Source organism: Bidens hawaiensis, unplaced genomic scaffold (assembly GCF_021521415.1).
Source record: "Bidens hawaiensis isolate Kalapana, Puna unplaced genomic scaffold, B.hawaiensis_p1.1 tig00000760_1, whole genome shotgun sequence".
In the NCBI taxonomy this organism is placed as follows: Eukaryota; Viridiplantae; Streptophyta; class Magnoliopsida; order Asterales; family Asteraceae; genus Bidens; species Bidens hawaiensis.
Window position 1 is genome coordinate 3,510,583 of NW_027491043.1, and position 26,732 is coordinate 3,537,314.

The following is a 26,732-nucleotide window of genomic DNA, read 5'->3' on the forward strand; positions in this document are numbered from 1 at the left end:
CATGTTTTATCAGCAGGGACGACTGTATCTGATTCTCTGCAACGAGGCGCTGAATAGCATGGGTCTGGATAAGATTTACCCTTGATTGTTCTGCCACGACCCTTTCAAGCGCTGCTATTCGTTCCGAGTCAGATAAGGTTGCATCGAAATCAAACCTCAGATGTGATATATCTTGAGTGTACTGAGGAGGGATTTCCAATGTAACTGGGACCTCAGAAGTAGGCGTAAACGTAACCGTAGGTGGTATCGTAACCGACAACCCTGCAGTAGCTACAACCGTCGACTCAATAAATCTTGCCACGACCTCCGTTGGAGTAAGAGTTGGAGGTGGCAAGGATACAATCTCCGGAGTCAATAGCTGGAATGAAGTGGGTGGGAGGCCGAATGAAGATGAGGTAGCCACCACGGGAACGTCCGTGGCGCTTGGCCTTGTAACTGGCAACGATGAAGAGACTATAGTCATACCGGACAGTGCGGGTGGAGTGAAACGTATCACTCTTGAGCTCTCACCAGCTCCCGAACCTGCACATGTCCTCTCCCTTCTTGATCTACGAACCAACTGATGAACTTCTTCCTCAAAATCTGAATCACTGTCATCATCGGCTCTCTTTCTTTTCCCATGAATTCTTTCCTGTGTTACTAAAATCCGTCTCGCTTCAGCCACATCTTCATCTGAAGAATCTAAATCAGCCACCGTTGTAGCTGCCCAAGTGACATTCACACTAGAAACCCATTAAACCGAGACTTGCACATTCTCTTCAGGATCAACCCGCTCCATATCAAAGAATCCTTGACCGCCAAACTCTGCATCAAGGTCTACATTCTCCTCCGGTGACACAACAGGAGCAGCAGGTATAGCTTGAGGTGCTCCAGCCTGTTGTGGTTGAGGATCCCGAAACTCATCCCCACGAGCTGGAACATACTCTGGGTTGATCAAGTACCCGAATAATGGAGTATGTCGAGGACGGAGCTCAGGTTTGCTCCTCGCACTGGATGATCTGCACTGAGCGAAGATCCTTTTACTTACACTTTCCACATATCTGATTGGGCGGCGTTGTGGTAGCGTGGGAGCAACATGATTCAAGATCATTTGGAGGAATCTTGGATACATGAGAAATCTCTCACGCGCCACCGCTCGTCTTTGACGATCTATCTCGTAGAATACCATCTGACTAAAGCTGTAACGCTTATTGTAAGTCAGTGCAGTCATCGCCGACTGCATGGTCGCGCCCGTACCATCTGTACCAGCCTTTCTCCCAGACATGCACATAATCATCACGTGCATGAGAAAGCGCCACTGGTCTAGCAAGAACCCCTTGCGTCTCTGAGTATCCCCCAAGGGACCAGAATATCCCATTCTCAGAAACGCACCATCTCGGAATGGAGCTACAAAGTCGGTAGGATCGTCTCTCATTTCATCTCCAAACCGCAAAGCCACCCTGATCTGTTCAGATGAGAACTGTACTATCTGATTGTTGACCGTTGCACCCATAACCGGGGGCTCGACTCGACAGTCATATTCCACTGTCTGCCAGAAATCTTCCATGTTTGGCAAAGATTTCGGCAGTGTTGTGGTAATCGCGTGGAATATACGCAAGCGGAGTAGGAACGTGATGATCTCGCGGAAATCATCAACACCGCTCGCATCCGGGTCCAAGGTGATGTACATGTTATGCCTCGGGAAAATATGTCGGTTATTGTCTCCACCTTCATCACCATCTGCACCGCCTGCTCCAGCTACAGCTGCCATTTCTGCAACAAACAAACTAAGTTAGAGAATCGTCGAGGCAAATCACAAGTTCGCCTGTTACCATGAGCGAAGTTATGATTTATTCTGTATAGGCGAAGTTAGAGGTGGGGCGAAGTTGGGAACAACTTCGCCTCAACTTGAACTTCGCCTAATAAATATTAAATAAAAAGGGCCAGACGAAGTTAATGATAACTTCGCCTAACCACAACTTAGCCTCATATACTGTTACATAATTAAATATCAGGCGAAGTTAAACCTTAGGCGAAGTTGAGGATAACTTCGCCGAATATGAATCGGCGACAGATTAGACTTTCAAATGAACTGATTTGGATCAATTTGGAGAATGTTCGGTGATAAACACATGATATTATGAAGATCTAGACGATCACTATGATTACGACCACGTAATAACAAGTTTGAAAATCGGGTGGTGAGGTTTCGAAAGACCGAGGTCACGAAACGGGTCAAAATACACTTTGATTTACATCAATGACAGTGAATATTCGATACAATAACCCTACACACCTTTAATCGGAGTTGAAATCGAGAAAAAATTAACACAGAGGATTCGATTCAATAAGTTCGCTTAGGGTTACGGAAGTAAGTTCGCTGGTTTATGAAAATAATAAACAGTTTGACCTTAAAAATCCTTTATATAGGGTGAAGGTTATACAGGCGAAGTTATGGATAACTTCGCCTATTGCAGGCGAAGTTATGGATAAGTTCGCCTGTATTAAACTTTACAAAACAAACCCCTATAATTTGAACAATTTGCAATTAAGTTTTAAAACATCCTTTAAAGAATTAAATGATACAATCAAGACCAAGTAACCAGGTATAAAATCATACAACTACATAAGTAGAAAAACTTTTTAAAAATAAAGTACACGGGATCAAATTTCAGTCTCGACAGGGACTACCACGTTTTAGAAAATATCCGAACAGGATTCATACTAATTACGTGACTGTCACATAGATCCATGTTCAGCTGTATTATGACATAAAGAAACAGGTTGTAAGCAGGTAAATAACTTAAAATGGTTTTCATCGTTTCTGTGATACGAATTAGGTTCAATTAAGCTCAAAACTTAAATGGGCAACAACTCAGAGATTATGATGCCTCCTATCTATTCTCAAAACGTATTTGGCTTTCCCCAAGTCACCCCGAGTTGACCTCGACCCGTAGTGTCTGATTAAGTAGTATGTACTCTTCGATCTTTAGACTCTTCTTCCCGTTGTCTTTCTTGCATCTTGATTGAGAAGTATTAACATTATTAACTCTAGAATGTCTCAATAACACAATTTTTATTTTTTATTTTTTATTTTTTTTAAATAAATATTTACACAACTTCAGAGTAGGAAACAACTGCAAGTCCCGAATCTGGATCACTGCAGTTTCTTGACACGCTGTCTTCATGGGAATCAGAACACTCACGGGCTCGTGTATGACTGGGTAATCGCTTTTCTGCCTATCGTTCGGAAAGATATATATGGAGACATGCACAACTCATAAGAAGTTTCCACGTAAAATCGAGTAGATTTAGTTAGTATCACTTCTACTTTTACGCACCACAAAAAGCTACCATGACATACAATGACTGTTCTAAAGTCTTTTAGGCCTAATAACTTCACTAGTTAAGCACACAGAATCAATATATCTATCACTTTCCAAGGTTGGATCAATTTTCTGATAAACATAGTAAAGGAACTTCTTACGAAGTAGTAGACTTGAAAAATAATTTCATCTCCCAAAAAAAAATTTAACTTCTATCGCCCCGATCAAGTCGAAGTCTTCAGGTAAACGGCTATCCTGAAGATCCTATGGATCAGCTGGACCGACCACATACTAGTATGTGTCCTTCTAACTAAGTATGAACGACTAATTTTCAGCGAAAGAATTTAAAAACACATCATAAACCGCCCCGGTCACTTTCAGTCATCTAGTTAATGGCTATCCTCATATTCTACAAGTAGAGATGAGGACCAAACATATCCGAAGATATGTCCTTCAAACTGAGGCAACCGACATAATTCTAAGCGATAGTGACGTTTTTTTTTTAAACAAAAATGAAAAACACGGTTACTCGGGATTGATCATCCCATTCAGCTCAACAAGGTTTTGAAAACGAGTTTTGTCAAACGCTTTAGTAAACAAATCAGCGAAATTATCTAACGTATCAACCTTTTCAAGCACAATCAATTTCTTCTCAGCACAATCCCGTATAAAATGATGACGGATGTCAATGTGTTTAGTTTTGCTATGCTTTACGGGATTGTTAGTTACTGAGATAGCAGCAGTGTTATCAATGCAAATAGGAGTATGAGTGAAATTTAGACCATAATCGCGCAATTGCTGTTGTATCCAAAGAACCTGGGAGCAGCAGTTCGATGCTGCCATGTATTCTGCTTCACAGGTTGAAATGGCGACTGAGGTCTGCTTCTTGCACTGCCATGACACTAATCTGCCTCCAAGAAACTGACATCCACCTTTTGTTGACTTCCGACTCTGATTGCATCCTCCATAATCAGAATCTGTGTAGGCGACCAACTCCAAGTCTCCTCCTCTCGTGTACCACAACCTCAGCTTAGGCTTGCCTTTGAGATATCGCAATATCCTCTTCACACCCGTCAAGTGAGATTCCTTTGGGTTTGCCTGAAAGCGTGCACAAAGACAAACTGCAAACATAATATCAGGTCTAGAAGCAGTTAAGTACATTAAAGAACCTATGATTGCCCGATATTGGGTTGGGTCCACGTCTGCATCACTGTCTGAATCAGCACCCAGTTTATGGTTGACGCAAACTAGAGTATCAAATGGAGTGCTGTCCTCCATCTTGAAGCGTTTGAGAATGTCATGGACTAAGTATGATGAATGAACATCCCATCTTTCTTCTGATCAACCTGCAGTCCTAAAAAGAAAGTTAGTTCACCCATAGCACTCATTTCAAACCTTTGTTTCATGATGGCTTCAAACTCCTGACACATGGCGACTTTTGATGCAGCGAAGATGATGTCGTCCACAAAGACTTGAACCGGAAGAAAGTCTCTTCCATTTCTCTTAACGAACAGTGTACTATCTATCCTTCCCCTTTCAAATTCATTCTCAAGCAAGTAATCGGATAAAGTTGAGTACCAGGCACGAGGGGCCTGATGTAGCCCATATAGCGCTTTACTTAGCTTGTACATATGATCAGGAAAGTCTGGGTCAGTAAAACCTGGAGGTTGCTCAACGTACACTACCTCATCGACTTTACCGTTAAGAAACGCACTTTTCACGTCTAACTGGAACACCTTCATCTCTTTGTGTGCAGCAAATGCCAAAACAATCGAATCGCTTCTAGTCTCGCCACATGAGCTAACACTTCATTGTAGTCGATCCCCTCTTGCTGATTAAAACCTTTTACAACCAGCCTCGCCTTGTTCCTGATAATAATCCATTTTTCATCTCTCTTGCATTTGAAAACCCATTTGGTGCCAATCGCATGCACATTCTTCGGTTTTGCAACCAAATTCCATACCTCCATTTTCTTGAACTGGGCTGACTCTTCTTGCATGGCTTCGACCCACGAGCTGTCCTTGAGAGCCATTTGATAGTTCTTTGGTTCAATCTGGCTGATGAAGCAGGTGTACAAGCATTCGTTGATTATGCCCGTATCTTTAATGCTTGTGTAAACACAGGTGTGCTCATTCAAGCTTTGTCTTGTTTGTACACCGTCGGACAGATCACTTATCACATTCTCCAAAGGGTGATTTTTGTGAACTCTCGTAGTCGGAACCGAACTGACTTGCAGATTGTCTTCCAAGTTCGAAGGTAGCTCATCAATGGGTGATTGTTGTTGAGAGTGAAACGGATTGAAGAATTCCTCTTCTGTAGAGGCAGCAGGGGTATCGACAGCATTTGACGAGGAAGGTTGACATTCATCATACTGCGGTCATTGCACAAAATTGTCTTCCTCATCGTAAAGCATCTTCGTAGCAATCCTCTCATCTAATTCTGCACAATCCAAGTAAGGAATGTTAAAAGATTTAAAAAGCCTATCATAGTCGAAAACCCCAGCGGGTCCCGTGCTTGGTTTTGGTGATTTGTAACTTGTGATATCAGTGTTACACACCACCTCAACCTTGCTGGTCGATGTATTAAAGACTCGTCTGTTGGGAGTCCCAACAACATATCCGACTAAAATACCTTCGTCGGCTATTTCACCAAATTTAGAATTTGTCTTTAATATCGAACACGGGGACCCAAATGGTTCGAGACCACTCAAGTTGGGCTTTCTCCCATGCATAAGTTCATAACATGTTTTATTCAATCTTTTAACAGTTAACACTCTATTAAGGATATAACAGGCTGTTGCAACAGGAAGTTTCAAATCAGCCAGCATGGTTCTGGCTCCTTCAATTAACGTTCTGTTCTTCCTCTCAGCCACCCCATTTTGTTGCGGAGTATGCGGGGCGCTGTACTGGTGGTCTATCCCTTTCTGTAAGCAGAAGATCTCCATCTGATAGTTTTTGAACTCTGTCCCATTGTCACTCCTGATGTATTTAACCTTTTTCCCCATAATATTCTCAACCTTGGTAATCAAATTTATTACCATCTGAATAGTTTCATCCTTTGACTTCAGGAAATATACACAAGAATATCGAGAGAAATCATCAGTTATCACCAAGCAGTATGATGTTCCACCTAGGCTTTTTACATTCACGGGACCGAAGAGATCCATGTGAAGTAGGTCTAGGGTACTGACGATTGAATTAACATTCTTGGTGTGATGGGATTTCTTGTGTTGCTTTCCCTTTTCTGCACGATAAGCATTGGTCTTCAAAGTTGAAATTCTTCAAGGGAACACCCAGCACCAGCCCATTCTTGACAATGTAGTTCATTTTCCGAAGATGAATATGCCCCATTCTTCGATGCCATAACTCGGACTCCGATTCAGTTGCTTTTGACAGAAGACAAGATTCTTCTGTTGCCATCTCAGTCGACCTCATGTCCATAACATACGTATTCTTTTCTCTTGGAGCCCTCATTACTATCCAATCCTCTGGTATCTTGATACCAGGATACAGTACGATCGCTTCATTCTTGTAAAGTGCACAGTGTAATCTTTGTCACAGATCTGCGATACACTCAGCAGATTATGCTTCAGTTCTTCAACGAAATTCACTTTCTCTAACGTCATTTTACCATTAGTCACCGTCCCAATTCCATTAATCCTTCCACCGCTCTTTCCAGCAAAACTTACTCTTCCTCCCTGAACAGGTTTCCATTTGTGTAACAAATTCTTGTTACCCGTCATGTGCCGGGAACAGCCGCTATCCACAACCCATAGATTGTTTGCAGCCCTGTTCAACTATTCCTGCATAATTAAAGCAAAGGATTAAAATCTGGGGAGGGTCGATACATCCCGTACTTTGGCTGTCCAAAGTTAGTATTAGTATGATTTCTGTAAGTCCTAAAAGGATACCTTCTTGTAGATTGACTATGAGGCCATCCAAACCTTCATGAATTAAATGAATTATTACTAATGGTTTGGTTGTTAACAGGGAAAAACTGTGATCGATTTCTTTGAAAACCTGGATTAGTCCAATGTCTGAACTTTGATGAGTTTTCATTTTTACCATTATAGTGGTTACTGTTAGTTCTATTCTCAGTTTTCGAAGGCCTCATACCTCTGAATCTCTGCTTCAGAGGGCAATCAGCAATCAGGTGTCCTATTTGATTGCATCTGAAACAACTCCTGTGTTCAACTTTCGTCTCAATAGTTGTTTTAGATGTTGAGGCTGCATTACTACCCATTTGTCTAACATATGGTGGGACATACGGGTTTAGTGGAGAATTCTTTTCAGTTGGTTTATTTTCCTCTCCACGTTTTAGTAACACTTCCTCTACTTTTGTCTCACTCGACTCGGATGTCTTGTCCGAATTTGATGAGACAGGACTAGGAACAGAAATCTTAACACTCGAAACAGGCTTACTCGTTTCGCCTTTACTAACTTCTGGATCTTTAATAGTAACCTTAACCGGAACTGTCTGACCAATTTCAACATCAACAGATTTCTGATTACTAGGATCATAAGTATAGCTATGATTATAAGGTGGTGGAACTTCATGATATCCAATTCCTCCCCTTTTAACTGGGGAACTTTGATCACTAACGAGGTGATCAAGTATAGCGGAGGAATTTCTAAATTGCTCAAGTTTTCTGTTTAGTACCACCACTTTCACCTGGTGATCAGCTATCTGTTTATCCCTTTCAGCTATTAGCTTGGTTTTCTCTTCTAACACTTCATAGCTAAGATCAATTACATGTATTTTTTCAGCTAGACTAGCTTTAAGACTTCTGATATCTTTCTCACTAGCTTTTATTTTTACCTTGTAACTATTTTCTCTAGCTTTAGTGTAATGATGATCTTCTTTTAATATTTTAAATTGAGCATCCAAATTAACAAACTGATCAGTTTTAGTTGTCAATTGTTCAGACAGATTTTCACATTTCGTACAAGGGAGTTTAGTACTTACCTCGGAGAGTTGGTCTGTCACTTCTGCCATGTAAGCTTGATTTTCTTCAGTCACTTTCTCACTTCCTGCAGTTTCGATGTTCGCCAAATTGGCCTGTTCGAACACTTCCTCATCATGCAGATTCCAGTTGTACTCCCCGTTTCTGTCTGGATATCATTGCCCTATTCTCACTACTTCCTCCACTCTGTTGTGTAGACCTGTTCTGACTGCATTCAACTCTGTCATTTGTGCATTCCTTAGCAAAGTGGCCATTCTGTTGACAGTTGTAACACCGCACCTTTGACTTATCAAAACCTGGTCTCTCACCAACAAACTTTCTACATGTCTTCTTCATAAACCTCTTAACCCTTCTTACAATCATAGCCATCTGCCACTGCAGATCTATCTCTTCCAGATCATCAGCATCGATCTGATCATAGTCTTCGTCTAAAGTTGCAGGGTCAACAATCTTACCTTTAATGTAATTTTCGTACGAAGCAATGAAAGATGCATAGAGAGCAAACTGCTGTTCAGCAGATTTAACACTCATAGGCATCTTAGAGTAGTTGTTGTTAGGAACACTTGAGGAAAAACTACCCTTGGTTGCTTGAGGTTTAGAAGCATTTGATTCACCAGCTACAAAACACACATCACCATTCATGTTGAGAGATACATGACCTTCATGTGTTGAGTTAGCGCCCGAGTCTCCCTTGAGTAGTAAGCAGATGATTCAGACTTCGAACTTGAACTTGAATTAACTTTCGCACCATACATTCCCGGATCCTGAACCTGATCAGTTGGTGTCTCTTTTCGAACCATGTTAAGTTCAAAAGTTCGTAGTTTGTTGACTGCGGTTTCTAAGTCATAGTCGGCAAACTCTTTATCTTCTCTCATCAAGACAGTGTACATCTCCCATTTTGGTGGGAGAGCATCAAGAAGCTTTTCAACGATCTCATCTTCTTTGTAAGCAATGGAATAATTGCTGAGTTCGGTCATCAGATGATAATATCTCGTGATGATATCATCAAGTGATTCATTCTTCAGATACTTGAACACCGAGAATTGGGTTTTGAGTAGTTTAATCTTGGATGCACGAATCCCCACATTACCCTCAAATCAGTTTTCAAGCGCTTCCCATAGCTCTCTGGCGGTTTTATACTTCCTGAAGGTGTGAAGAATCTCTTGTGGAAGAGCCATTGTAATCGCAGCATGAGCTTTGCTTTCAGCCTCATACATCTTCTTTTCTTCCTCTTCCATCTTGTTGTATTTCTTAATCTGTTCACGACCCTCATACAAAGCAGTTGGTGGAATGTATCCATCTTGAATGCACACCCACATCTTAGCATCTTGGTATTTAACATATTGCTCAAACCGATCTTTCCACGCCACGAAATCGGTACCCTTAAGCATCTTTGGTGCCTTAGTAGCTGAACCCGCTTCCACTTCCATCTTCACCAGTTCCGTAATATTTATCGAAGTCATCTTTTATGAAACGAAAACACAAAGAAACTCGAAAAATAAAAATTTTATTCTTAACAGTACTGTAGGCGAAGTTGTGGATAACTTCGCTTAAGTCTTAACTTCGCTTGAATTCTTAACTTCGCTCCCTTTTTAAATTCGCCTGAATCGGCGAAGTTGTAGATAACTTCGCTTAAGTTAAGCGAACTTGTGAGGTAGGCGAAGTTGTAGATAACTTCGCTTAACCTTATATCTTCGCCTAAACCCTACAAACAGTAGCGGCAACTTCGCTTGATGAACACGATGATTTTGCAGGTTTGATTTCTGGATTTTGCGAGGTATGCGAAGGTGTAATGGTTTGTTTATGATGGTGGGAGGTGAGTAGGACACAAAAACTCGGTAAACTCGTCCCGCGAATAGTCGAACAGAACGATTTCCACACCCGCGTGATAATCCCGAACCACACAATCACGAGCAAATGCTCTGATACCAATTGTAGGTTCCCAGCCGGATCTACACGGAATATCTCGTTCTACGTAGGTGCGGAATCCCTACGTAAGACGATACGAGCGAGCGTAGAAGACGATACACGATAACACGATTAAACACACGTTACAATAAACAAAGACACGTTGTATTGCAACTGGAAACACGTGATTCACTGATCACCGATTACACAAACTCAATAACTCGTAAACTGAAAACTATCTCTGATCCATAAACTCAGCCGTAACCTAACAGCTTATAAAGCACGACAACTTCGCCTAGCATGTTTAGGCGAAGTTGTCCCTAACTTCGCTTGTTCCACAAGTTCGCCTATAACAAGCGAACTTGTGAGAACTTCGCTTAATACAAAACACAAATCCAACTAACTCGATTACAGACACTATATACTGAACTACTGACATCATGTACCAACATAGAGTATTTTGGACGATGTTTTATCTTGACGATTGTTATGTTTAATACTGTTGTTTTCGTGTTTTATCTTATTAGACGATGTTTTATGTTTATGATATATATGCGTATGAAATTTTTTGGATTTGTGTTGTTTTGAAAATCTGGAAATTATCATGAAATGTAGGAGAACGGGTCAGGAAAGGAACCGAAAATAGCAGTGCTGGACAGCATGCCTGCTACTATTAGCGGCGACATGTGACTATTAGCGGCGACACATGTCGCGGCTAAAACCCTGTATATTAGCGGCGAAATATATTATTAGCGGCGACAAAGTATTAGCGGCAACCGTGACTTGTTAGCGGTGACTTGTGACTATTAGCGACAAGCTATTAGCGGCGATTTTGGTAGCTATTAGCGGCGACATGTGTCACCACTAATACGCAGTGTTCTTGTAGTGAATCACGAAAGAGGATGGTTAGAGATCATGGTCTAGTTGAATTATTTCTGTCAAATTAAATAAACTTTCACCGATTATTGGATTTAGTAATGTTTTTCAAATGACGATACTATATTTCAACTTGCGCTCGGCTTTCAACTATGATAGGTTCTTTAAAAACCTAGTATTCAACTTTGTTATATTAAAAGTGACAAATTGCACTTGGGCAATTGCCAAGAAAGATAGGTCACGACTAGTTGCATACAAAACTTTTGTGTAAATAACTAATAATGCCTTTACAGTTATTAAGTGCGTAATATAAAGGCCTGTTGGCTTCCAATATTTAGCAATTTGAGTTATTTTGTCCAATATTAAATATAAATAGCTGTTACATGAAATATCTAAAAATGTTAAATGTTTATGTGTTCTCATACTCGTTAATTCATATGAATTATAATCAAGAACGAGTGTTAAAACAAGAATATTATCCTTGCTCAGTTCCCTAAGTCAGCTTCATTCGCTTGCATGCTCAATTTATTCATTGGTGTCTTGTTTTTGCAAGCAAAAAATATCCTATATCAAACCCATTCCACTAAGCTGAATTAGGTAACTGTTTCTAACTATTTTGTTTTATTTATAATATGGGTGGTTATTTTTGTTGCATCTTCTTCCCTTTCACATATGAAATGGATGTTCTTTTCGCTAGCAACAAATTAGTAATGTTCAAATGGTTGGTTGGGACATGCAGGGCTGGTTCAAGGAGTTACTTCAAAATAGGAGTTGACCCTTTTGAAAATAGTAAAACTCTACCAATAAAGTTTAGCCCGCACCACATTTGCACTTGAGAAATACTCCACTACCTCCTTTTCATGCTCGAGCCCTGCCATTTTGGCAAAATAAATAAATAAATAAATAAGCCCACACACTCTCGAATACCACTAGGACATAGCCCATTGTCTTTTGCTCACATTAATATGATAGCGGCAAAACAATTGATTCACATAATTAAGCAAACTCGTTAAAGTAATCCCACAGCCAAAGTTGTCGCTTAAACCCCAAAACTTAGATGAAAAATGTGTTATGCTATAACTATATCCTTGCGGTAACTATATATCTATGCGATACCTATACCGTCCGACACAATACATTGCATGAACTATATCAATTCAACTACTACCATGCATGTGATTACTTAATAACATGCGAAGACTTACTTCAGTTTTTGAGAAACCATAATTCAATTTGTTACGGGTGCTCGAACCGTTTAGTCTTGTAAATAAATTAGCATCGTTACTATATTCCACACACCTCGATTATCAATCCTTTGTGGTCCTATGCAAAACCGTTAATAAAGCTTTTTAGTCGACAAGTACATTATACCGAACCGAACCAAACCAAACCAAACCTTGTGGTTGAGATTCGATGATGTTTGGAATTAACATAAACCTTTGATATAGTTAATCTTTGCCAAACATAATCCTTAATTCTTTACTAATGAGTTTGGATACAAGAAGGGTGTTTCTAGTTTTCCTCTGAGTTTCTCTTTCTACTCTTTCTCCATAGCTTGTAGAACCGTTTTTGTTCTAACAAAGGAGATGAGGTTGGGGTTGATTATTAGTAAAGTATTAGGATAGTTCCACATTACCCTCTTTAACTACCAAATCTCATTATTTTCTTTATATTTAATATAAATTAGTTGCCTCAATTAAATACTTAAAGTTTATCAAACGAAATCTCGGGATGTTACGGTTGCACACATTCATGTGATAATGATATGTAATATAAATATATACGTAAATCCTAAATATTGTCAATTATGTTAACCGGTTGTTTCAACAAATTTGTTGGAGTAAATAACTAAATGTGCCGTTTATATATTCGCATAACCGGATGGTTTTAGCCAAGAGTCAAAGCGGAACAAAGGTATTGCAAAATGTGTATAATCATACGGAGCTTATCTGGAATCTATCCAAAAGAAACATGCAAAAAACCAAATTTATGAGCTTTGAGTTGTTTGGGTGCTTACAACCTAGTTTTCCAAGTGTTTTGAGTTATGCGAATTAAAACCCGTCAAGTTGATTTATTGGAATATACGTTTTAATTTTTGAACATAGAAGTTAGAAATAATTACAACACATATATAAAATCAAATATATTCAATTTTCTTGTGATTTTAATATTTTTAAAATCAGAATAATAAATGAATTCGTTCTTAATTGTTTGTATTCAAGCTGGATTGTTCACACACACATATGAATGCCAAAAAACATAATAAAACAAAATAAAAAAACCAGCATGTAAATAATACTAATACAATGGAGGATTAAAGAGCGTTTATAATTCAGTTACGTACAATATACATTAACTCAAATGCACAGAAGAAGAAGGTAAATATGATACTACATATTTACAAATATTTTAGCATAAAAGCTACTTGTGTTTATTTAAAAAATGAAAAGATAATCAAAGGAAATAACATACAAATGAATAAAAGTTCATAATATTATTAGTCTTTTCATAAACCCCATGTCAATGTAAATCTTCTAAACCTGAAAGCAAGCAATATACAAAGGATAATTGAGCATGTGAAATGAATATTATGAAATACATGAACAAATTAACATAAACAAAATATTTAGTGTTTGGAGGCTTTTCGTCAATACCTTATTTAAGACCTTGTTAATGAAGTCCTTCATATCTAACATAAGTTGATCGGATTCTGGCAACTCCGAGAAGAGAAAGAACTCATGAAATGTGTTTGGGTAGTCAATCAAGTACGCTTCCTTCCCGGACTTCTTGAGCCACTGGTAGTACCTTATATGTCGGTCCCGGAGGGTATCAAACCCAGCCGCGACCACCATTGTCGTGGGAAAATCCATTTTGGATATGTCCACGGCATTGGGCCCGGTAACATTGATGATAGGATGGTCTCGGTTGAAGGGTTCACCTAGGGGCATGAACGCGTTCCAAAACCAATCGGTCCGCTTCATTGTCACGAGAGGTACTGATCCATCCATCCGTATTTCAGAATCTGTTCGCTCCTCCCCGCCGAGAAAAGGTTGGATCGCCACTAGCCCAATTACCTACAAGCCATCATACTGTTCATCAGCAATCATGCGGGTGGTATTTGTTGTTGGATTTTAGATCACTCATTTCTTCTTAATTTCTTACAAAATACAACTTACGTGTGTACGATGCTTCAATTAGAAAGATACGAAGTTGTTGATTTTTCAAACTAGGAAATTAGATATGTTTATATACGGATAATAATGCATGAATCCAGTAGCATATGTATACATATATATAGTTAAGTCGTACCTGGAGTTGCTGGAATCTGAATTGGGAGGCTCTTAGAGTCACATGATGAGCTAGGTGTCCGCCAGCGCTATCACCGACGATAAAGCACCGTGAAATGCTGGCATTCTCCGGCAGCCATTTTGACCGGTTATCTTCATTGTCCAGAAATTTCAGCACATCAAACCCATCGTCATGTTGGGAAGGGTGTCGGTTCTCTGGTGCAAGACGGTAGTCGACAGAAACAACAATGGCACGCAATTCGCTCGCGAACTTGCGGCCCACATAGTCTAATATCGCCACATCCGGGGAGAGGAAAATATATCCACCGCCGTGAAAGTACACCATCACCGGGAGATCTTCTTCAGCGTATTGCGTGGGGACAAATACACGGAACCAGAGATTGCGAGTTGGATCCACCATGACATCGTGTGTCTTGACACCGTTGACGGGTATGGACAATGCCGGGATCTGAAAGTCCACGAGATTGAGAAGACCGCGGGGCACCGTGCCGTCATCCCGGAGAAGTGGGTCGATTGCAAGGTCTATTGCCGATAGTACAATTCGTGTTCTCAAGGGCAAGGATAGCTGAGATTTCGGAGTTTCCGCTGCTGCTGATGATTCCATAATTAATTGAAAGACTTTTGTGATCAGAGAGGTACGTATTCAAAATTCAGGTTGTGTGACAAATGCTAAACACATCAACTCTATTTATACTGCAAAATATGCGACGTTATATCACACCATCTTTGATTATTTCAATATTTCAGTCAAATGAAACCTTCACCTGCATGTTCACACCAAAAAGGTTGGTCATGGTCAGGGTCTAGTTGAATTAAAAAATTCATCTTCAGTCAATAACTAATGTCTATTACAACTTTTTAGTTTTGTCAAAAATAAAAGGCTCTATTCATGATTTTCCCCTTCGTTAACTTGTTTTACATTGAATGTTTGTCCGTCACTTTTTATTTCAGATAAGCCGTCACTTTTTTAAAAAAACTTTCAACGTTTTAGTTTTACAAATGGCAAACATTTTGTACTAAATAAATGAAAATTAATATTGACAAATGTAGATGGGCAACTGTCACGAAAGAGGATGGTTGGAAACCATGGCCAAGTTGAATTATTTCTTTCAAATTAAATAAACTTTCACCAAATATTGTCTTCAGTAGTGTTTTTCAAATGACGATAATATATTTCAACTTGGCGCTCGGCTTTCAACTATGATGGGTTCTTTTAAATTAAACCTAGTATTCAACTTCTGATATATGTATAAGTGACAAATCACATTTTGGCAATTGCCAAGAAAGATAGGTCATAACTAGTTGCTTACAAAGCTCTTGTGCCACTAACTAATAATGCCGTTACGGTTATTAAATAGTATAAAGGCTAGTTGGATTCCAATATTTAACAAATTGAGTTATTTTGTCCAATGTTAAATATAGGTAAAAATGTTAAATGTTCTTGTATTCCCTTAATTTTCAATTCATATGTAAAAATAGCATGCTGATTTAGTCGCTAATTTAGGTAATTTTATGAGTAGGAAGATTCATTTTTGTGACCCATTTGCGGTTTGTTATCGCTATTTTTATCTTAAGTAGGGTTCTTATTAGTTGAAGCAAAAGGCAAATGCTCTAATTAGATTTAACGAAGAAAGAAATATAATGATTGTCAAACATGGATATTATTGTATCAAATTTGAAAACGAAATTTATAATTGCTCGATTATTATTATTATTTATATACCAGTCATGCTTGCTTTGGGAATTTTCTTATGGTATTATGGGTATTACATGGAGCTAATTATGAAGTTAACACATTTGGGAGTTCTTTGCACAAAAGAGGTATCTGTCATATTAAAAACGAAATCTGATATGGGAAAAACGAAGATTTGGATGAACTAGTAGATATAATGCTGGGAAGATATGGGCTGCCAAGCTCAGGTTAGGGCAGTTAGGGTTTATACATTCTTAATGTTTATAAAGTTAACAATCAGTTGTTTGACTTACCAGTAATAATGTGTATATTTAATTGCAATGGAGATGGTTATTTACGCTAAGTAAAATCTAAAATTTGTGACTAATTGCTAAGCTTGGCTTGTAAACGAACACAAACAGAGTGTTTTCATGTTTGTTCGTCTGACTTTAACTATTTAAACGATTGAAACGAACAATACAACATAAAGAGCGGGATTTTTTGTTTGTGTTCATTCATTAACAGTATAAACAAATGGTTCATGAACATAACAACCGAACATAATTGAACATAGTTGAACGTACATAATTTAGCTAAAATCAGTTTAAAGTAATTTAAAAAATTATGTGTTGGACGTAAAGGATTTATTAAAGCTAATATAAAATATATTAACGGACGTAAACTAACGAACTTAACAAACGTAAATTAGCTAGTGTTAATGGACGTAAGGGTCTTTAAAAAGGTATATTGGTAATTCAGGCAACAAACATATTGTTAACATATTCAATTTGGGCTTAATTTGCTGCAGATTAATTTTGGTCAAACTTAATCAGTAGCAGCCCCAGATTGGCAATTTGATATAAGTATGAAAGGGTAATTTTGTCTCAAAATTCAATGCGTTAGGTTCATTTGACTACAAATCAAAGATTAGTGTGCTATTGACTTTTATATTAGTAAAAAGTCAGCTAGGTTTTAAGTTGTTATTTTGATTTTGTGTTATTTTGAGAACAAAGGACTAATTTGGAATGTTTTAAAATTCAAAAAAGTTTTTTGTTAAAAGGTTCTAGCCTAATACTTGGTTTTGGTTCGACTTTTGAGAGTCAAAGCTCAAGTAAAGGTAATCTGAGAACTAACTTAAAAATTTTAATAGTATAAATCTTAATGCTAAATTTATGAAATTTTGTGATGTTTCTTTCTTTTTTCCGTTCCAACATTATCTTGATTTTTCCTACTAAGTATGCAAATCTATATATTTATAGTAATTGTAATTTTTAGTCACATTATCTGCATATAGTAAAAAAAAAGTTTTTGACTCAATAATATTAACTTCTCAAAACCGAAGTGTAACAAATTAAACTAAAATATTATACATTCATTCAGGTGTCAAATCAGCCTTGGGCACTCTACCATTAGCGGATCAGTAATCTTGGGATGGGGGGCGACAAGAACCTAATTCACAATGTGGTAGACTACAAGCTTTTAACGATCAATGGGTCAATTCTTTAACAATTTTTATATACTTTTTAAACGCTTCTATATCAATTTTTTTATAATATATACATTTTATAAAATTTTGGACAGAGTAACAAACAGGTGATCATGCTTCTGACTGGTCAAAGCCGAGGTCCCATGGTCTTTTCGAAGGAGCGCTCTTTTTGAAAAAACGGCACGTCTTGAAGACAACAAAGGGTACATTTGTTGTCTACTTAAATAGTTTCATAATAATATTATTGGAATATTCTAATTATGAACAAGTGTGCACGGGCTGGGTTGTGAATACTGTAATTATGGCCAATTTAATTATTCTGCATATAGAACCATGCTTGATGTCAAATTAGTTTTGTGCTTCAATTTTATATTTTATGTTTCTTCTTCAATTTTTTCTAATCATTTATAATATTATTATGTAACTTGTAAAAGAACTATATGTACTTGAAGACAACAAGAAAGTCAATATTAAAATATTACACTTGATATTTTCTTACTCTACTTATTTCCCTAGATGTACTAATAGCTGCATTATATATTTTAGGTAACTATATATCGAACCTTAACCTATTTTTACATATTTGTTATCAGGGGTGTTTGGGTGTTAATGTAAATACATCCTAGAAGTTTGTTTTAAACACGAGTCAACCTCAAAGTTGTTATCTTAGATGGTGATGATAATCTTTCAAATACAACATAAAATGCTGCATACAAAGAAGTATTTAGAATTGGAAAATTGGATTTTAATAATAAAAATAAATAAGACCCGTTATTTCAGTTGTGGTTGTCAAAAGAGTTATAAGTTAATTTAATGTAGCATATTTTAGAAACGTCAGGTGTTGATTTGCAAGAAATTTAAAAAATATACTAATGTTGCGTAATTGGTCAACCTTCATGCATGAAAATGATAATAAATTCAATAATGAATAAAATCCACACTATGTTATAACCCATTAGACAAAATGGTTTTGTCTCATGACCCATGAATAGCTAGAATGAATAAGAAGAGAGATTAGGAATTAGGAGAAATATGGGTTGACACCTAAGTTTCAACATTTTCTTTCATTAGTGTAGTAAGATAATAAATCCACACACTCACGAATACCACTAGGGAATAGCCCATTGGTCTTTTGCCCTAGAGCTTGAATGCTTTTCAATCCATTTCCACAAGGTCAATTTTTTGTTATTTTTTTAATTTATTTTTTTAAGTTTTTTTATATATTTATTTTAGGTGACTTTTTTTTTACGTTTCAGCAGATAGTTTCAACGATTGACAATGTGGCATACATGTTTGTGGTTTTTTTGGGTAGTATAACGTTTTTTATAGTTTTTGGTTTAAGGCAGGAGACCCTTGGCTACCGTTAAGCACGAGCTAGCTTAAGCATAAATGAAAATTGTTAGCAAACATGCGTGGAAGCCTTGTGGACTTTTGATTCAGGTGCTAAGAATTGGGCATACCTTGAGAAATTATACAAGCTAATTTACTTGGTATTAAATTTTATATCTTGCAATGTCATCTTGCCTCCATTTAACAACGTGCGACAAAACGAAATATGCAAAAAGGCAAATTTAATGGATTGTGTACCACAATACATTTCCGTGCACACTTTTGTAGAGTCGTACATCTTCCATTAGCATGTTTTACATAATGCAGCACATTTAGTCTGAAGAGACCATTATTTGAGAGAAAACCCGACTACTCCACTCACTCTTCATCTAATTATCGTCAGCCACTTCATGAGGGTGAAGATTATCAACTACAAAGGAAGTTCAATCATGGATCTATAACCCATTTCATCTTGTATTTTAATTTTATTCAATCATTCATGTTTTATTTCATCTTGATTTTGTAGGCTACTTTGTGTCTACGAACCATAGCTTTGAGTTGTTCAGGTGTTTTTAGGAAAGTTTCATAAGTGTTTTGTGTTGTACAAATTAAAAAGCCCGAGACCAGTAGGTCTCTGCGTTTATATTTACAAATGCAATATAATTCAAAAAAACTTAAGAAACTTAAAATGACATGTAGCATAGTCGCTTCAAGCTTGACCATCATTCGTATAAAAAGTGCTAAATCCATATGCAAACTACAAAGTCTATTAACTTAATGAAAAGATTGACTTCGGGATACCTGCCTTCAACCACGTTGTCTTTTTTTAGTGCTGGTCATATTTCATACACTTTTAAATATTTTGAGTTGGGTTTTTATTGAATAGTAATCCTAATTGGCTCATACTTGGATTTACAATATTTCTTTATCAAATGTTGGGTCGGATTTATGATAAGGAAGATTGGAATCTTCTCAACCTCCTCAGAAAACGGCTAAGTATGGAATTCGAGCAAGCCTAGACGATCGAGCATGGTTTTACTACTTCGAGCAATGTCTTCAGAACCTTAAATGGTTAATTCTTCTAAGTGTTAAGTCTTCGAGCAAGCTACACTTCAACAAGCAAGAGTATTCTTCTATCGAGCATGGATTGCCAATCGAGCAAATAGCTTGATCATACAAGTTTTAACCAAGTGTTACAAGCACAGGATGATCGAGCACATGGGGACAAGCATGGATGCAATAAGAAAATGTCACGTGATCAAAGCAAGGACTTCGAGCACAGTTCAGTTTCGGAGCAAGATTTACATCCGAGCATGATAACCTCTACAGGTTTTGCGCTAGGTCCGGTCCTAACAAGTGGTATCAGAGCTATGTAAGCTTGCTGAAGGCCACGAGACAGAAGGTTGAGTATCAAAATTTGAAGCTTTAAAGGCTTTTGTGCGTGACTGAGTTCAGATCTGAAGAGAAGTCAAGCCATGGATGAACAAGAAGTGTCGACTAATAAGATCCCGAGACTAGTCGGTCAAGAGAACTACATCAAATGAAAAGTGTTGTTTGAGGCCGCTGTTAATTACAATGATACAAAACTATGGAACTCCATTAAAGATGGACCCTATGTTCCTTCTCTTACCCCAAATAACAATGCTAATGTGGAAAGGCAGATGAAAAAGAGAGAGGACAAAGCCATGTCCATGCTGAAGTTAGGACTTTCTTAGGAGATTTTCAGCAGTGTGAATCATCACACTAATGCTAAAGCGATGTATGATGCAGTTGTAGAAATGTTTGAGGGAATGTCGAGTTAAGGGATATTAAGAAGGATCGATTGAAACAACAACTTGACAGGTTCAAATTCAAGGATGGTGAGAGATTGAAGTCTGTACTGCAAAGATTCATGGCTATAGTGAATGAAATCAGAACCACAGATCTACAGATCTCTGATTTTAATTTCAACAAGAAACTACTCACATCCTTATCTGGTGAATGGTACACAGCAATCAAATTCATCAGAGAGAAGGAAAATTTTCCCAACTTTAAGTTGGATGATGTGATTTCATTTCTGCAGGCTGCAGAGCATGAAACGATTGAAAATCACTTGTTGAAGGAGGAGAAACCCAGGTCTCCAGTGACTAATGCACTCGGTTAAAAAATCAACGAATGGTTTGGTTCGAATGGAATTTGCTCGACTCGAATGGAATGGAATGAAATGGTGGAGTGGAGTGGAATGGAATGGTTGAGTGGAATGGAATGACTTGAAACAAAATTTCCAACCGAATCGAACCAAAAAATTTCAGTAGGCTCCAAGAGATCTTTTCGCTAACCAAGAACTTACAAGTACACCCAAACACTGAAATTTCACAAACTTTTCACAACCAAAACCAAAGAAACTGGAACTTTCTTTTGTGAACCCACAACTCACTTTTTCACACAAACCACACGTCTCAAACACTCAAAAAAATATCAAGACTCAAGCTTGTGACTCAAAAATTACAACTAGTAGAGCCGAAAGTTCTGATACCAATTGTAGATCCCGAAACCAGATCCGACAATGAACAGCTTTGTTCTTGATAAACGGTCGAGATGGGTGGGGTGAAATCATACGATCGAACAAAACAATATAACAATAATATAAATAGTGAACGACACTGTAATCGGTTAAAAGAAGCAAGAACCGACCCCACCCAAATGGGTTAAGTGAACCTTTCATAGGGTTCCCATTTTTCCAAAGTTTACATCTTAACCATACAAAATAAACGCACCGAGTGCGAAATAAATCGACTAAAAGCAAACTAGAACGACAAACACAATCCTTAAAACAATATAGAATATTGGCGCTACACATAGCCTCAAACACACACACACACACACATATATATATATGTATATATGTTTGTGCGTTTGTACTTTTAATTCTACTAATCTTCATCCCTACTCAAACCATTGTATAGTAGTAACTACTTCATCTTGTCATTTACATTCTATATTAGAACTTTAAAGTAATCGCTTCATCTAAAGCATAGAGCCTACCAAAATTCTCTCATTGACCAAGTATTCACACACTACAATGCTCACATTAATCTGATAGCGGCAAAACAATTGATTCACATAATTAAGCAAACTCGTTAAAGTAATCCCACGTCCAAAGTTGTCGCTTAAACCCCAAAACTTAGATGAAAAATGTGTTATGCTATAACTATATCCTTGCGGTAACTATATATCTATGCGATACCTATACCGTCCGACACAATACATAGCATGAACTATATCAATTCAACTACTACCAAGCATGTGATTACTTAATAACATGCGAAAACTTACTTCAGTTTTTGAGAAACCCTAATTCAATTTGTTACGGGTGCTCGAACCGTTTAGTCTTGTAAATAAATTAGCATCGTTACTATATTCCACACACCTCGATTATCAATCCTTTGTGGTCCCATGCAAAACCGTTAATAAAGCTTTTTAGTCGACAAGTACCTTATACCGAACCGAACCGAACCAAACCAAACCTTGCAGTTGAGATTCGATGATGTTTGGAATCGTTTTTGTTCTAACAAAGGAGATGAGGTTGGGGTTGATTATTAGTAAAGTATTAGGATAGTTCCACATTACCCTCTTTAACTACCAAATCTCATTATTTTCTTTATATTTAATATAAATCAGTTGCCTCAATTAAATACTTAAAGTTTATCAAACGAAATCTCGGGATGTTACGGTTGCACACATTCATGTGATAATGATATGTAATATAAATATATACGTAAATCCTAAATATTGTCAATTATGTTAACCGGTTGTTTCAACAAATTTGTTGGAGTAAATAACTAAATGTGCCGTTTATATATTCGCATAACCGGATGGTTTTAGCCAAGAGTCAAAGCGGAACAAAGGTATTGCAAAATGTGTATAATCATACGGAGCTTATCTGGAATCTATCCAAAAGAAACATGCAAAAAACCAAATTTATGAGCTTTGAGTTGTTTGGGTGCTTACAACCTAGTTTTCCAAGTGTTTTGAGTTATGCGAATTAAAACCCGTCAAGTTGATTTATTGGAATATACGTTTTAATTTTTGAACATAGAAGTTAGAAATAATTACAACACATATATAAAATCAAATATATTCAATTTTCTTGTGATTTTAATATTTTTAAAATCAGAATAATAAATGAATTCGTTCTTAACTGTTTGTATTCAAGCTGGATTGTTCACACACACATATGAATGCCAAAAAACATAATAAAACAAAATAAAAAAACCAGCATGTAAATAATACTAATACAATGGAGGATTAAAGAGCGTTTATAATTCAGTTACGTACAATATACATTAACTCAAATGCACAGAAGAAGAAGGTAAATATGATAATACATATTTACAAATATTTTAGCATAAAAGCTACTTGTGTTTATTTAAAAAATGAAAAGATAATCAAAGGAAATAACATACAAATGAATAAAAGTTCATAATATTATTAGTCTTTTCATAAACCCCATGTCAATGTAAATCTTCTAAACCTGAAAGCAAGCAATATACAAAGGATAATTGAGCATGTGAAATGAATATTATGAAATACATGAACAAATTAACATAAACAAAATATTTAGTGTTTGGAGGCTTTTCGTCAATACCTTATTTAAGACCTTGTTAATGAAGTCCTTCATATCTAACATAAGTTGATCGGATTCTGGCAACTCCGAGAAGAGAAAGAACTCATGAAATGTGTTTGGGTAGTCAATCAAGTACGCTTCCTTCCCGGACTTCTTGAGCCACTGGTAGTACCTTATATGTCGGTCCCGGAGGGTATCAAACCCAGCCGCGACCACCATTGTCGCGGGAAAATCCATTTTGGATATGTCCACGGCATTGGGCCCGGTAACATTGATGATAGGATGGTCTCGGTTGAAGGGTTCACCTAGGGGCATGAACGCGTTCCAAAACCAATCGGTCCGCTTCATTGTCACGAGAGGTACTGATCCATCCATCCGTATTTCAGAATCTGTTCGCTCCTCCCCGCCGAGAAAAGGTTGGATCCCCACTAGCCCAATTACCTACAAGCCATCATACTGTTCATCAGCAATCATGCGGGTGGTATTTGTTGTTGGATTTTAGATCACTCATTTCTTCTTAATTTCTTACAAAATACAACTTACGTGTGTACGATGCTTCAATTAGAAAGATACGAAGTTGTTGATTTTTCAAACTAGGAAATTAGATATGTTTATATACGGATAATAATGCATGAATCCAGTAGCATATGTATACATATATATAGTTAAGTCGTACCTGGAGTTGCTGGAATCTGAATTGGGAGGCTCTTAGAGTCACATGATGAGCTAGGTGTCCGCCAGCGCTATCACCGACGATAAAGCACCGTGAAATGCTGGCATTCTCCGGCAGCCATTTTGACCGGTTATCTTCATTGTCCAGAAATTTCAGCACATCAAACCCATCGTCATGTTGGGAAGGGTGTCGGTTCTCTGGTGCAAGACGGTAGTCGACAGAAACAACAATGGCACGCAATTCGCTCGCGAACTTGCGGCCCACATAGTCTAATATCGCCACATCCGGGGAGAGGAAAATATATCCACCGCCGTGAAAGTACACCATCACCGGGAGATCTTCTTCAGCGTATTGCGTGGGGACAAATACACGGAACCAGAGATTGCGAGTTGGATCCACCATGACATCGTGTGTCTTGACACCGTTGACGGGTATGGACAATGCCGGGATCTGAAAGTCCACGAGATTGAGAAGACCGCGGGGCACCGTGCCGTCATCCCGGAGAAGTGGGTCGATTGCAAGGTCTATTGCCGATAGTACAATTCGTGTTCTCAAGGGCAAGGATAGCTGAGATTTCGGAGTTTCCGCTGCTGCTGATGATTCCATAATTAATTGAAAGACTTTTGTGATCAGAGAGGTACGTATTCAAAATTCAGGTTGTGTGACAAATGCTAAACACATCAACTCTATTTATACTGCAAAATATGCGACGTTATATCACACCATCTTTGATTATTTCAATATTTCAGTCAAATGAAACCTTCACCTGCATGTTCACACCAAAAAGGTTGGTCATGGTCAGGGTCTAGTTGAATTAAAAAATTCATCTTCAGTCAATAACTAATGTCTATTACAACTTTTTAGTTTTGTCAAAAATAAAAGGCTCTATTCATGATTTTCCCCTTCGTTAACTTGTTTTACATTGAATGTTTGTCCGTCACTTTTTATTTCAGATAAGCCGTCACTTTTTTAAAAAAACTTTCAAGGTTTTAGTTTTACAAATGGCAAACATTTTGTACTAAATAAATGAAAATTAATATTGACAAATGTAGATGGGCAACTGTCACGAAAGAGGATGGTTGGAAACCATGGCCAAGTTGAATTATTTCTTTCAAATTAAATAAACTTTCACCAAATATTGTCTTCAGTAGTGTTTTTTAAATGACGATAATATATTTCGACTTGGCGCTCGGCTTTCAACTATGATGGGTTCTTTTAAATTAAACCTAGTATTCAACTTCTGATATATGTATAAGTGACTAATCACATTTTGGCAATTGCCAAGAAAGATAGGTCATAACTAGTTGCTTACAAAGCTCTTGTGCCAATAACTAATAATGCCGTTACGGTTATTAAATAATATAAAGGCTAGTTGGATTCCAATATTTAACAAATTGAGTTATTTTGTCTAATGTTAAATATAGGTAAAAATGTTAAATGTTCTTGTATTCCCTTAATTAAAAATAGCATGCTGATTTAGTCGCTAATTTAGGTAATTTTATGAGTAGGAAGATTCATTTTTGTGACCCATTTGCGGTTTGTTATCGCTATTTTTATCTTAAGTAGGGTTCTTATTAGTTGAAGCAAAAGGCAAATGCTCTAATTAGATTTAACGAAGAAAGAAATATAATGATTGTCAAACATGGATATTATTGTATCAAATTTGAAAACGAAATTTATAATTGCTCGATTATTATTATTATTTATATACCAGTCATGCTTGCTTTTGGAATTTTCTTATGGTATTATGGGTATTACATGGAGCAAGGGTGCTAGTAGTAAGATCGTATAGTTAACGAACTAGTTTTGTTTGTATCACCTAGACTGTGAAAAAATGGAATTTTTTGTTTGTGTTCATTCATTAATAGTATAAACAAATAGTTCATGAACAAAACAACCGAACATAATTGAACATAGTTGAACATACATAATTGAGCTAAAATCAGTTTAAAGTAATTTAAAAAATTATGTGTTGGACGTAAAGGTTTTATTAAAGCTAATATAAAATATATTAACGGACGTAAACTAACGAACTTAACAAACGTAAACTAGCGAGCGTTAATGGGCGTAAGGGTCTTTAAAAAGGTATATTGGTAATTCAGGCAACAAGCATATTGTTAACGTATTCAATTTGGGCTTAATTTGCAGCAGATTAATTTTGGTCAAACTTAATCAGTAGCAGCCCCAGATTGGCAATTTGATACAAGTATGAAAGGGTAATTTTGTCTCAAAATTCAATGTGTTAGGTTCATTTGACTACAAATCAAAGATTAGTGTGCTATTGACTTTTATATTAGTAAAAAGTCAGCTAGGTTTTAAGTTGTTATTTTGATTTTGTGTTATTTTGAGAACAAAGGACTAATTTGGAATGTTTTAAAATTCAAAAAAGTTTTTTGTTAAAAGGTTCTAGCCTAATACTTGGTTTTGGTTCGACTTTTGAGAGTCAAAGCTCAAGTAAAGGTAATCTGAGAACTAACTTAAAAATTTTAATAGTATAAATCTTAATGCTAAATTTATGAAATTTTGTGATGTTTCTTCTTTTTTCCGTTCCAACATTATCTTGATTTTTCCTACTAAGTATGCAAATCTATATATTTATAGTAATT

General features: G+C 37.1%; 2 pseudogenes; both read right to left on the bottom strand.

Moving 5' to 3' along the window:
* Positions 1-13,586: 13,586 nt before the first annotated feature.
* LOC143533561 (putative carboxylesterase 18 pseudogene) lies at positions 13,587-14,967 on the bottom strand (annotated as a pseudogene).
* An 8,387-nt stretch (positions 14,968-23,354) lies between these two features.
* On the bottom strand, positions 23,355-24,732 carry LOC143533572 (putative carboxylesterase 18 pseudogene; annotated as a pseudogene).
* Positions 24,733-26,732: the final 2,000 nt, after the last annotated feature.